This window comes from Hylaeus anthracinus, unplaced genomic scaffold (genome assembly GCF_026225885.1).
Source record: "Hylaeus anthracinus isolate JK02 unplaced genomic scaffold, UHH_iyHylAnth1.0_haploid 11981, whole genome shotgun sequence".
Taxonomy (NCBI): Eukaryota; Metazoa; Arthropoda; class Insecta; order Hymenoptera; family Colletidae; genus Hylaeus; species Hylaeus anthracinus.
In genome coordinates, this window is record NW_026534329.1 from 8,450,745 (window position 1) to 8,461,701 (window position 10,957).

At 33.3% G+C, this 10,957-nt stretch overlaps 1 protein-coding gene across 5 annotated transcripts in view; it reads right to left on the bottom strand.

Annotated features, from left to right (window-relative positions):
• Positions 1-10,957, bottom strand: part of LOC128885336 (putative phosphatidate phosphatase) — a 79,681-nt gene that overhangs the window by 39,218 nt on the left and 29,506 nt on the right. The gene's annotated exons all lie outside the window — the stretch shown is intronic.

Genomic DNA, 10,957 nt, shown 5'->3' on the forward strand with positions numbered 1-10,957 from the left:
TATAAGTAACAGTACAAATGACCAGTAAATATTTCTATAGATCAGAATTAATTTATTACACCTAATACTTGCCAAGCACATTTGTATTCCCTTTAAAAATCGTGTAGATACATAAAAGTATAATATTATCATTTTTAGTGAATATATACAAACATAATTTCTATTATTATTTGCATAGAACATATGTAATAATATATTATTCATACATTTATGTTGCGCTTAGATATTATTTGTATTAGTATATACAGGATGCAATCCTTAAACCAGCCCCTTTGAATATCTCTTCTAGTTGTGACAATACAACAAATATTTTATATGCAATTTGAATGGTCTGGAGTGGTCAATACGCTGCAATACATTTTTTTCTAACGTCTCAATGTTTTATCGCACGAATTATAAACATCTTAATGTTAATAATTAATGTTAATAATTAATTATAAACATCTTAATGTTTTAAAATCGCACGAATTTTTTTCCCTGTACCCAGAGGTGAGTAATATTTGTAGAGAAAATATTTTAAATACTATCTTAAATAACTGATTCTTCAGAATTCAAATAAAATAGCATTTCAAATGGGATATAAAATTTCAGCAAATAAAATATTTTATTTTGATAATGTAAAACGCAAAATAAAATAATTTCTTTTGGTAATCTATAATTAAAGCATGAAAATAAATATCTTGTTTTGATAATCTAACACATCAAATAAAATATGCTTCATATTAATAACATAAAGCATAAAATTGAATACTTTCCATAGTTCTTAATCTGAAAATAAACTGTATATATATGATACACAGATAGAGAAACTATTTCTTGCGATTGAAAAATATCTCTTTCCATCACTCATTTTATGAAGATTCTTATTGAAGATTCTTAATAGAAGTATACATTGAAAAACTACATTGAATGTATGTTTATAATCCAGAGGAAAAGTACTTCGTTCGTTTTAGATTACCAAAATAAATATATTTTACACTATAATTTAGTAAAATAAAAATATTTTATCTGCTGATAATAAATTAAATAAATAAAATATTCCGAACTATGGCACAAATATTTGCAGTGTTTTTCAAATAGAATATTATTTGAAATATTATCTTAAACATTTCTTATAACAAATAAAGCATTTTCTTTGTAAAAATACTTGCACGGTCCGAAATAAAATATTTCATTTTTAAAAATACGTGCATGATCCGAAATAAAATATTTATTCACTGTTTATTATTTAAAATACGTATTTTACCCAGCTCTGCCTAATACTTCGAAATGCGTCCAAGCACCGGATATTTTACCTAACAATCTCGAAGCCTGACGCGTCCGGAGTCTGGATCTAATAAAAAGCTCGATGTTTCGTCCCAAACACGCCCAAGGAACCCCTTCTAAAAGCAAAGTGGAAAATATCGGTCCGGGAATACAGCCCGGCCCGTTCGCGGTCGCGTGACGGAATCGTCTCGTTTCTTTTTCCTCGTTTGTCGGAAACACGTTTACAAGACAAGCCGAGGCGGCTGAAACACGAGTCCCGTTGATCTTTCCCCATTATGTTATAATAGAATCTCTTTGTGCGGTGATTGTCCCGCGGATAGACCGACTCCTGTCTCGCGACACGGCTGAACGCACGGCTGGCCAATTTCTTTTCTTTCATTCCTGTTGACTGGTCCCCGTCGCATCGACTTCTCTAGGTCATTAGCGACTATTTTGAGTATTTGTTTCGGTGCACGCCGCGCTCGAACATATCGCCGATCGATCGGAAGGACCCCCTACATCGCGTCACGTCGCGTTAACGTGCACGACCATTTTGGACGCGTGAAAGTCGGAGCTATGTTCGAGAATTTCTTTTTCGAAAGCTATTGAATCGATACAGGATCTGCACGCAGGAGTGAACTATTCATATATTGGGTAATATAGAAATAATTTTTATTTGGGTGCATTGGATGAAATGAGGATTCTGGATCTCCCTAATTTCCGTCAAGAATTCTTTTTTTCGGAAGGTATTGACTCGATACAAGATCTGTATCCAGGAGTACATTATTCATATTATATATTGGCTAATACAAAAATAATTTTTATTTAGGTGCTTTAAATGAAATGGCGATGCTGGATTACCCTAATTTCCGTAATTTCAGTCAAGAATTTTTGTTTCGGAAGCTACTGACTCGATACAAGATTTGTATGCAGGAGTATATTATTCATATATTAGCTAATACGAAAATGATTTTTATTTAGTTCCTTTGAATGTGTTGATATTATTCAGGTTAGGAGTTGTTTAAAAAGATTACTTTATAATATGAAGATTACTTTATTAATAATTGCCACATGTGATCTCCTTCATAAGACAGAAAAACTACAAAAAGACAAAGAAACGTCCCGTTACAATAGGCTCTTATTGGTGGGTATGGTTTCTGTGCATTTATCGCGGAGAAATTTGTGCATTTAAGGAGGCTTTACAAAAAGACAAAGAAACGTCACGTTACAATAGTACAATACTCTTAGTGGTGGGGATGGTTTCTGTGCATTTATCGCAGAGAAATTTGTGCATTTAAGGAGACTTTACACGAAGACAAAGAAACGTCCCGTTACAATAGTAAAATACTCTTAGTGGTGGGGATGGTTTCTGTGCATTTATCGCGGAGAAATTTGTGCATTTAAGGAGACATTAAGAAGACGAAGTCACTGGAGAGAGGCGAAGTCGACGATAGCAGTCCTGATGTAGATTTCTGAGAATAAATGACAAAAAATTGTAGTAAATATGTAGCGTTGATATTAATGCACTGAATAACCTTACAAAATATTAACAGCCGTCGGTTGATTTTCAATCTCTCCAACTCCTGCGTGCTCCCGAAGTCTGTAAATATTTAAACAAAATAACGGTGTATTTCCCACTTTCTGTCACGAGAGAAAGACATTTTGGACGCGTGAAAGTCATAACAATATCGAACAATCTTTTTCTCCAAACCTACTTAATTAGTTAATTACTTAATTTACTTAATGGAAGATCCATTAAGTAGAAAACCACTTTTCGTAAATAATTCGTGAAATATTCATTTCGCGAAAATTCCACGACGGAAATTAAATTTATATTGCGAACGTTGACGGAAATTTCGTTCCGATAGCTGGAGTTCGAATGAATGGAGTTCCACTGTAATTTAAGTCCACTGGAATCGCTCGGGGCGAAGGTAGCGTTCAGTGCGTATTTCAGTCTTGGGTATCGCCGTGCAATTTCGTTGGGCGAGGAACGTTTTGTATCCACGTCTTTGCGCTATTCCGCCGCTGTTAGCCCGAGGTGACAGCGTTAATTCGAACATCGTGCGTCCGAGGGCTCGTGAAAAGGGCAGGAGTGAAATAGGGTCTGACGTTTGAAGTTGCTCAAGGGGTCTGATTTCAAAACGGAAATCCGCGAAGACACGTTCCCAACGCGTGAAATGTCCTGCCCGAGGCGACCGTGCCGAACAGTCGCTCGGAATTAATCTTCGTTCGGATAATTATTCAAATGAAACTGTTTCGTTCGTTCAATATATTCGGAATATATTATTCATCCGTGCGAGGCTCGTATCTGTATGACTCGGGGAGGGAGGAATTTATGATAATGGCAGGTGAAATTTATTTCGTTGCATCGTTTAATCCCGCGGGTTGACATAATTGTTGCTACACGAATGTATATGCAATTATGCGAAGGGAGCTTTTGAATCATTTTTTTTTTGTGGGAGTTTGTTGCGTTGGGAGGATAAAGTAGCTATTGGGAGGGTTTGAAACAATTTATTGTAATTTATTGCGAGTACTGTATTTATTTTTAATTATTTAAATATTGGGAGGGTTTAAAAGAATTTATTGTAATTTATTGCGAGTACTGTATTTAGTTTTAATTATTTAATTATTCCTAAGAAGTTTTGTGTTTTTATTTATTTCACGTCTTGGCTCACATGTTTATGTATGTTATTATATAATTATATTATATTATATCATTGAACTTAATAATTGGAGAAATAATTGAGAATTTTGATATATTAAATTTTTAAATTATCTGAATTTTGACATATTCAATTTTTGAATGATCTGAATTTTGACATATAGAATTTTTGAATTATTTGAAAAAGAATTTTGGTTCATGAAACTTTTATGAAATACAATAAAATAAGTTAGAAAGTCTTGAACTATTTTTCATAGCTTTTCAAATTAAGAGTCACCAAACTGACTTCTTTTTCTTTTTAACATACTTTTCTGATCGATTTCCAAAATAGTGTCTAAAACATATTACCCTGCATTTAATTACTCTGCTCTTTGATCTTTCACACGAATTCTTCCACGTCATTTGTATTATCACATAAAAGATAATTAAATAATTGAACAAATGAAAGTTACCAATTATAACAACATTAAGAAGTTTTAATTCTGAAAGTGTTAAGCAATCTCGATAACGTTGGAATTTTGTAGCTTTTCAAATTGAAAGTCACCGAAGGGTCGTTTTTTTCTTTTCAACGTACTTTTCTAATCGATTTCCTAAATAGTGTCTAAAACACATTAATACTAAAATATTTAATTACTTTATTCTTATCTATCTTTTCATTCTACCATGTCATTCTTACCATTACATAAACGGTAATTAAATAATTCAATAAATGGAAGACAGCAATTATAACAATTCTAAAAATTAAACTAACAATTATCTAACAATTACAAAAATTCAGAATTTCCTAATTCAAAAAATGATTTGGAATCTCGTAAACGATAGAAAACACTATGCCCTTCGATACAAATTCATGAGTACGCCAATGAAACTAGTTCATTCGTTAATATTCATGACAAGACTCCATAATACTGTAGTAAGATCATTAAGTGATCTTAATTTGAATATTGACGCAGTTATCAGATGATGGAACCAACGTTTGCAATATATTAGCCTGTTTGAAAGTGTGTATGATATTAATGGGGCATTAAGTGGATTAGATACTTGTTTACTAATTGCCGAAGGTGTGTCTAAATTTTTGCTCGAGACTGGTTCGTAATAATTCAGAAAATAGCGATTTGTTGAGTAAATTAATGATACGTTTAGAAAGGCGTTCAGTCGGTTATTAATTTCAATTTTGAAAGTCCTTGAGAGACTCTCAAGTCTCTTTAATCTCAAGTCCGTTTTCTTCTAAAGGGACGTTGCAAGTTTAGAAGACTTTCTTTAGAAGTAAGTTTTTAGGAAATATGCAAGTTTTGAAGTAAACATTTATTCTTATTAAAACATGGGTCTTAATGAAGCTACTATTCACACTGCAAGTTCAGAGGACCTTCTTTTGTGTTTCTTTCTTTAGTAAGTTTTTTGGAAATATGCAAGGTTTAAAGTAAAAATTTATTCTTATGAAAACACGTGTTTTAATGAAACTACTATTTACACTTCAATTTTAGAGGACTTTCAGTAGAGCAGTGCGTAGTGTACCCGATTACCACGCTGACAGCCTGGGTTCGATCCCCGACCGATCTTTCCCGATTTTTTATGGTTGACTTAGGGCTATCTAACAAAAATATGAAGTATGGAACAAGCCTAGGACGAAAAAGAATTAAAGAAATGAGATAAATAAAAAAGAAGGGATAATGAAAAAAAGAAAATGTGTTTGTAAGTTACAGGAGTAGTGTAAACAGTTCGTTAGGACTTTAACACTTTAATAAAGCAAATTGAATTGATTGAATTTGAATTGCTTCTAAAACGTGTCACATCTACCACCAGATCGCTTCATAAAAATTCCTTACAGATTAAAAAAATAAATCCTCAAAAAGGAATAAAATTTGACGGAATAGAATCTAGACTAGAATATCCCCGTAAACAATCATGTACCAAGATAACATGAATCATTGATCATTCACTTCGAAAAATTCTGAAGGATTCTCGCCAGTTTTCACCTGGGATTCCTGCAAGAAAGAGGAATTCAGAGACTCCCGGATCTCTCGGAAGAAAAAGTCCCAGGAAAGCACAATCACTAGTCGCGATAGCCGGGCGCAAAAATGTCGTTAGGCATATCGCGCGAGATCTATAAATACCCTGAAGCTATCTACGGTATTCGAACGATTTCCCACAAGGGCTATGTATAAGACAGAAGCAGCGGCGAAAATATGGAAATATATCACGAACCGAGGTGAATCGCTACGATCCTCTGTATATTTGTCTTTTTTTTTTTGTTTTGTTTAAGATTTACATGGAATTTTACAATTTGTCTCGTTGAGCATTTCGGTAAAATATATACTTCAACTGTTTGGTTATTATTATTAAGGGGGTATCCCGAATTAGGAGGTCTAAAAAAAGCGGCTTTTCGTGAATTTTCTTACGATTGAAAAAAATAATTATTCTATCGAACTGTTTATCCTATTTTCATACATACTTGAGTAGTCTGTACAAATTTTGTCAGACAATATTCAAATCCTTTTGTCAAGAAATATGCAAATTGAGTCGACTTCGACGCACATTTGTTGAGCACTTCGCAATAAAAACCTCCTATCGGCGGGAAAGATGCAGGTCGTAATTTTGGTTTGACACAAAAAAAAAAAAAACCAAAAGAAATTTTCATTTTCATACATTTTTGTTCTATGTGAACTTATAAAAACCCGCAAAAATGGTGAAATGTGAAGTAACTGCAAGTTTGGAAAAAAGAACGAGTTCTTTGGGTGAAAAAAATCACTTTAACTTGATAAAAAAGTTGTTTCAAATTTTTTTTCGTATGAATTTTTTTAGTTCACATAGAAGAAAAATGTATGAAAATGAACATTTCTTTGGTTTTTTTTTTCTGTCAAACCAAAATTAAGACCTGCAATTTTTCTGCCGATAGGAGGTTTTAATTGTGAGGTGCTCTACAAATGTGCGTCGCAGTCGACTCAATTTGAATATTTCTTGTTGACAAAATTTGTACAGACTACTCAAATATGTATGAAAATAGGATAAAAAGTTCGATAGAATTAATTATTTTTTTCCTTCCTAAAAAAATTCACGAAAAACCGCTTCTTTTTAGACTTCCTAATTCAGGATACCACCTTAACGACTGCTTGAGGTGCGGTAATTTACAGTATCTTGTTGATTAACTTAATTTATTTCATGAACTTCACTAGATCGTGGCTTGTTTTATTGCGAAGTGAGTGAGTTTTATTTATACACAAAGTTTATAGAAAAAATTGAGTACATTTTTGTACTCAATATTTTAATACTTAAAAATATTTAAGACAATATTTTACATAAGACTGAATCGAATAATGCACGAAACAATCGTATATAATTTATATGTACATTACATATAATACATAGTTTAGTGTTAGTATTATCGATTATCGAAATGAATCGAAAAAAAATTAAAGCAATCGCCAAATATTCTTTAAAACATACCCGAAATATTCTCAATGTTAAACGTAAATTAAGTAAATTTTTCTCTGCAAAAAGAATGTAGTTATGAAAAGAACCGCGCGAAAACGAAATGCTAAACAATTACGCATAGACCTAATAGAAGTTTGCGTTAGTATATCACAGTTGTGTACCGATACAATGTGTATAGCATTGGTCGGTGTGTGTATTTGGTTTCCTTTAGTGACTGACGACCCCTCGCATCGACCGTTGTCGGTGAGCGCAGCTTCCAAGGATGCAAATAGAGGATGCAGTCTCTTCTGCCCTCGCGGCTGGCAAAAATACATCAGCGTGCACGTGCACCACTTCCAGATACCGTAAATCGATTCCCACGACCACCGAAACTTATCCAACGCATCTCGTTCCTTGTTGCGTTCCATATGGCCGGACGCATTCTCATACATGCACCTAGAAGAGAGGGTGGTGCACCACGGCTTCCCAGTTTCGCATGTCTCGCGCTCTCAGAATGCAGGAAGACTAACGACGTTGCGCTCTGATAAAGCGTGGGACGCGAGTGATAGTAAAAATCCTTTGCGCTGGGAGTGATCTTGAGAGAATCCGCGCTATTGGAGTTTTGCTGTATCAAAGGGTTTGGTGGTTCACTTTGGTGGTTTCAAAAAATTAACTTTTTTTTTTTGTTCAAGTACTTTTTACGTATTATATATGGAAACGACACGCCGTTAATTAGTTACAAAGCGATATCGACATTTTAAACGCGTTTTTCTTGAAACAGTATTTTCAAAATCGGCGAGTCACTGTAGCCTCGCTTTCGATCAATCGACTCGAATCTCTTTTTATGTGATCATTATATGTTTTTTTGGAGAAATACGTAGGATTTTGTTATTGTATTGATGTTTGTATTTTGTATGCGATTTTAAATACCGCAGTTTTAAGCTTTTGTGTGTTTTACTTTGAAATGATTTGATTGAAAATGTACATTTTTAAAAATGATTGCGTATTTTACTAGCTTTTGGACTAAGGAACGTAATTCACTTTCTTTTGCTGTTCTAGCTTGAACCTGGTATGAGTTATCGTACTCAGCACAAAGCCATTTGTTTTTGCAACGCTCCACTAAATCGTCTACCAAGCCGCCATTTTTGTAAAAATGAAGGCAATCAAAAATGATTTTCTAGTTGCATACTAATATGATATTAGCGGTATTCAATAATGCCTACCCCACCAAAAACTACCTCAAACCTACTCAGACAGTATTTCCGTGTAGACAGTATGTACATTAACAGTATTCACTATTGCCGCTCCACTAAAAACTACATCAAACCTACTCAGACAGTATTTCCGTGTAGACAGTATGCGAATTGTATGTATGATATTATTTCGTTGGAATATCGTGTTATTTTATTACATAATTATTTAGGCACTTTTTAAAGGATATCGTTTAAAATATTATTACAAATTATAACAAATTTCTTCATCTCTTTAATTCCCCACTTTTTCATTTCATCAATTCCTCATTTCTTCAATTTCTCATTTCTTCAATTTCTTATTTCTTTAATTTTCCATTTCTATAATTCCCCATTTCTTCATTTCTTTAATTCCCCACTTCTTCATTTCTTCACTTCATCAATTCCTCACTTCTTCAATTCCCCATTTCTTCATCTCTTCAATTCATCAATCCCTCATTTCTTGAATTTCTCATTTCTTCAATTTCCTATTTCCTTAATTATCCATTTCTATAATTTTTCATTTCTTCATTTCTTAAATCCCACTTCTTCGTTTCATCACTTCGTCAATTCCTTATTTCTTGAATTTCTCATTTCTTCAATTTCCTATTAGTATAATTCTCCATAAAATTAATTTTCTATTAAAATAGTTATCCACAATTATTAACAATGTTTCCATTGCAATAATTGTGGATAATTATTGTAATAGAAAATTAATTTAATCGATACATTCGCCAGCCAGGAGATGTGCCAATTTTATTAGCGATTAGAATAATGCTGAATATAGCAGAATAATACATGATAATACATGAATATACAGAATAATAGGTAAAAATACAGTGCAATCCATAATAATGCAGAATAATTCAGAATAACAAAGAATAGTACAAAATGTATAATACAAACTCTACTTTCAATATTGTTGTGGATTACTGCATAGTGTGTGCATTTTCTAAGATCGCGTTGTATATGAATTATAAATGCTAAGATTGCTATGTGTACAGATTGTAAGTGCTAAAACTACTGTCTATAAGTTCTAAACGCTGAAATTGCTATATGTATATAGATACATCATAATAAAAATCAAAACGACGATTTAGAAGGTACATACTTTAATGTACCAACACGACAACTAAATCAAAACGACGATTTAGAAGGTACATACTTTAATGTACCAACACGACAACTAAATCAAAACGACGATTTAGAAGGTACATACTTTAATGTACTAACACGACAACTAAATCATCCGTTAAAAGTGTTTAAACCTCTAGTTATAAATAATTTTTAATCCAGAGGTACATGATTGATGTCTACACCTAGTATGAACATGAAAATTATGTAATACCCCTATTAGCTATCGAGAAACCACGATAGCACCATTTCACTCCCTTCCCTCACTCTTTCAACATAGGACGCGCCTTAAAAATATCTATCCAGCAATATATTAGATCGTCTCCAAGGATTTTATCTGCTTAGACAAGCAAAAAGCAGATAAAGAACAGCTGCGCGCGGTGTCGCCAGGAAATTAGATAAAAAGATAGGAAGAAGCTCCTTTTTTTTTATTTCCTCGTGTGACGACTACCCACTTACCACCGGTTGAGTTATGGCAGAGGCGCGGCAAATCTGATCGCGCTCACTCCTCGACTCCGAGCACCGAGACTTTGGCATTATGCGTACAGTTATTTCGGCCCTATCGGGCTTAGAAATCGATAGAAATACGGTGCAACGTCGTTTAACCGAACAGTTCGAGTTGGAAGAATCTACTCGGACAAATATAATTGTTCAAGGGTGTGTTATTGTTTAGAACTTTCAAAATATCGACTTTTTGTTTACATTTTTTCAAAGTAAAGATTTTTGAATACATATTCGCCGTGGAATTTTGTTGAATTCGAAAGATTAACGAAGTTAAGGCTGTCTAAAGAGAACGGTGTCCGCAATGACGCCGACGTTATCATCCGCAATTCATTTGGATACTGGATTTTAAATTTCTTTACAGTTTTTTTTACTGTAATTTCTTGGTTCGTAATGTGTAAAATGCGCAAAAATGATATTCATTTTCAATAACCGAGTAAGCAAAATCTATAGAAAATGATAGTATTTCGTTTGTACTTGATTGTACCACCAATAGTTTCGTTTGTATCTTCGGCAATTAATAATTTAAAAAAATAAAAAACAGTGGTCAGGACGCGACATTGAGATTTTTGATATCTGTTTTTTCCCTATTCTTTAGAATCGTTTGTACCCGTTTGTACCGCTTTTCGTTTCGTTTGTACCTCAATAGTTTAAATTTTACAAGCAATTGTTTATACGGTTGAATTATAAAATTTAAACTATTGAGGCATAAACGAAACGAGAAGCGGTACAAACGGGCACAAACGATTCTAAAGAATAGGGAAAAAACAGATTT